General features: G+C 39.2%; 1 non-coding gene across 1 annotated transcript; it reads left to right on the top strand.

The window, feature by feature from the left end:
* The first annotated feature begins 1074 nt into the window (after positions 1-1074).
* Positions 1075-1183, top strand: LOC120104824 (small nucleolar RNA R71). Its single transcript, XR_005507187.3, has one exon. It is a non-coding gene; the product is annotated as a small nucleolar RNA R71 (small nucleolar RNA).
* The last annotated feature ends 2746 nt before the right edge of the window (positions 1184-3929 follow it).

Here is a 3929-nt window from a genome sequence, read left to right as displayed (position 1 = left end):
AGAGGTATGTTGATCTTTACTTGTTTAAAAAGCTCAAGAATTTCAGAATTAGGTTCGAGCTTTTGCAACTGCTTTAACCGTTGTGGAAAAGGTGGAGGAAAAGGACATTCAACTTTCTTAGTAGAAGTTGGGACCTCAACTTCTTCTTTGTTCCTTTCATCGACTTTGGGAGCATCAGAATTAGAAGTGACTCACGGTCTCAATGGGAAGGTCTGATCGACAACTTTCCCATTACGCAAAGTCATAACGCTTTTTGCATGTTCTGTATGCGAACTAGAGGGAGCCGTATTATTACTACCGTGCACTTGTGGGTTAGGTTGGGGTTGAGGTGGAAGCTTACCCTTCTCTTGGGTACTTAGGACGGTAGTCAACATTGACAATTGGTTCCTTATGTCTTCAAAATTTCGAGTATTTTGAGCATTGATATTAGCTTGACCTTGTAGAAAAGTTTGTATAGATTGCAAGGTATCCTCAATGTTCGGCTTCTGAGAAGGTGGTGGTGCATAAGTAGGATGTGCAGGTGGAGGAGCTAAATGGTGTGACTGTTGAGGATGATCGTTTCTCCACCTAAAATTTGGATGATTCTTCCAACCAGGGTTATAGGTATTCGAGTATGGATCGTTATAAGGCTTTTGGTAGGTGTTCATAGCATTTGCTTGATCGTGCAAGACTTCTTTGAATGCCGGTATGGTGGGGCAATCTGTAGTGGTATGACCCAACATATCGCAGATACCACAACACTCGTTTCTAAGCTCTATAGTTTTGACAGGCTCAACCTTCCTAAGCTCAATTTCTTCTACCTTCCTAGTGAGGGCTGCCATTTTAGCGTGAAGATCATCCTCAGTTCTGAGGTTGTAAAGACCTCCCTGTACAGAGCTAGTAGGCTTAGGCAAAGACTTGTTGTTTCTATCCCCATTATCCCAAAGTTGGGCAGTCTCAGCAAGGGAATCCAAATACTCCCATGCCTCATCAGGTTGTTTTTCTAAGAATCTACCATTGCACATGGTCTCTACAAACTGTTTCAACTGTGGAGATAAACCTTCATAAAAGAAGCTAATGGTTCTCCAAGTTTCGAATCCGTGATGAGGGCATGAAAGAAGAAGGTCTTTAAATCTTTCCCAACATTCATAAAATGTTTCATTATCTTTTTGTTGGAAATTGCTGATATGTCTTTTCAAAAAGTTGGTCCTTTGTGTGGGGAAGAACTTCTTTAAAAATTCTCTCTGCATATCTTGCCAATTTCTTATTGATCTAGGTCGCAAAGAGTTTAGCCATGTTTTGGCCTTATCCTTTAGGGAGAAAGGAAACAATGTCAACTTGAGGACATCCTCGGTGACGTTTGGCACTCTAAATGTAATGCTCAATTCTTCAAAATCCTTTAAATGAAGATACGGACTCTCGGACTCTAACCCATGAAACTTGGGCAGCAATTGGATTACCCCTGGTTTGATGTCAAAATGTCCTACATTATCAGAAAAAATTATGCATGAAGGCTGACTAGTCCTAGCCGGTTGTAGGTATTGTCTTAGAGTCATAACATGGGGTTCTCGTTCTCGATTGTGGTGACTCCCCGCATCTTCATTTAAATCAGCCATCTCACAAGGTGTGAGATATTGAGAAGGAATTTCAGGGGTATGTCCTAAGGGATGATCTAAAGTTGTACGACTTAATCAACCAGTGTCGTCCCTATTCCACTTTAGCATGCAAAATAATTCCCTCTCTTTTTTTTAAAAAAAAAAAAATATAAGTACCAACTAAAGATACCCTAAAACGACATCCTAAAACAAAAATCCTATTCACAATCAAACATGCAACAACAAAACATTACACCTCAATTTCTAATATTTTTCTTAAATTTCTAGACAGCTCCTAACTGGTTTAAAGAGGGCACCTAAGCCTCCAATCCGGTCTAATGAACCGAGTTGACCAGGTAAGCTCCCAGGTAAGTGGAGGAGTCACGATGCGTTCGCAAAGGTCCCACTTAAAACCCACTTGCCTCGAACAGATGAACTGTCTCCCTTATAGGGACAAAGCTTGCCTAGACATCAACTAAGCCACAGAGCGAAATTGGTGCAACTTTCGGTGGTTTTCATCCTATTGAGCTCGAATGTCCTTAGGGGCCAACGTCTAGTTGATTTTAGTTAAGCTTGGGACATTTATGCACTGGGGTGATTTTTGGGCTAAGGACGAGTGATGAAATTTCGACCTTATCTTTTTAAATAGGTTCAGCCCTTAGAATATTTTATGCTGATGCCTTATACTATATGCAACAATCAAGAGATTTTTTTTTTTTAATGTTTTAGGCATGACATTAAAGTTCATTGAATAGGTGATCAAGCAAATTTTTCTTTCTTTTTTAAAAAAAAATTTTATGAGTTGACGTTTGAAATTTGAATTCTGAAATTTGAAATTTGAAATTTAAAATTTTAGATTTTTTTTTTTTTAGTTTTGAATAATCACCCTTGATCTTTTCTTAAATTTTTTTTCTTAAATTTTTAATTAGCAACAAGGGTTAATGAGATATGATAACAATAAAATTCTGATTCTAAAAAAAGAATAAATGCAGAAAATTTAAAGTAGAAAGCAGCAAGGTTTCGTATTAATCTGATGGTCTTAAAAATATCCGAATGTCAATCAGACCGTTCAGATTATCTAACAATATGTCTTGCACTAGCTGACCAAATTTGAGTCAAATCAGACGGCTAATTTCTATGATATCAGTGTTTGATACAAACTGTGCAGGGAATTAAAAATAGTAGTAAAGATGCAATTTTTTTTTCAAAAGAAAAATACTAACTACTAAGGTAAAAATTAAATCTAAAATTATACTAATAACTCAGCCGTTCCCCGGCAACGGCGCCAAAAACTTGGTGCTTTCGAAAAACTGCTCTCCCAAGTGCAGGAGAATCGCACAAGTAGTATAACTCGGAAGTCCGAGGTCGATTCCTCAGGGAACGATCTATAGATTATTAGCGTAATTTTTAGATGTAATTTTTAGTTGATCTTCAAAAATTAAAAGCAGAGAATAATAGATAATGAAACAACGTTCAAGAATGTAGAGAAGGCTAGGGATCTGGATTCCCCCTTGATAATGTTATTTCAACAATTAAATTTTTGCGATTTTTGATTAAGGATTAATTAGATAGAATAGTTTTAAGCATGGAATATATACTTTGAAAACATGAATTCAACATTCAAGTATTTATCGTGCCGGTTACGTCTACGATAAATCAAAAATCGAAACAACCCATGCATCAATAAATATAAACCGTACAAAATCTATCTAACAAATAAGTATGCAAGAACCAAGAGCATATAATAGATGTAAATCAAAGAAAATAATCGTTCAGAATTTACTTGAAGAAAGCAAACTATCAAGGGTTCTTCCATCACCCTTGACCAAAGGTGTTAGCCTCCCATTACAAAAACAATAGCCTTTCCCTCTCTAGCCTTTCCCTCTCTTGTTCTTTTTTTTCTTTTTCTTTTTCTTTTCGGAAACAGGGCATACCCTGTTTCCTTCTTCTCTTTTCCCTCAACCGCGGAGGCCGGCCGCTCCTCTTTTCTTCTTCAATGGCTCCCCTGTTTTCTTCCCCAAATCGGAGCTCCCCCTTTCGGATCAGAGGCCTCCTCATATAGATCCCCAGAGTCCATGGAATCAATGATTCCCCTGATCGCGCGTGGGGAGGAGCGGACGGCAAGGATCGTGCGTTGCGGACGATGGGCTGATGCTGGTGCGGACGATGCGCGAACGTTGCGACGCTTCACGGGTTGCTAGTGGTGTTGTTGCTTGATCTGGAAACTGGGATCGGTTGATATGCCTGGGAGCCGAACCGTGGACAGATGGGAGATGCGTGAGATGGGCGGAAGATCAAATTACGGATCCGGGAGGTGATCTTGGGCGCTGTGGAGGAGGCAGACGGCACGATCGG

The sequence above is a fragment of the Phoenix dactylifera genome, chromosome 13 (genome assembly GCF_051530095.1).
Source record: "Phoenix dactylifera cultivar Ajwa chromosome 13, Ajwa_hap1_PhDact_Kaust_v1.1, whole genome shotgun sequence".
NCBI lineage: Eukaryota > Viridiplantae > Streptophyta > Magnoliopsida > Arecales > Arecaceae > Phoenix > Phoenix dactylifera.
This window is presented reverse-complemented; position numbering and strand designations above follow the sequence as displayed.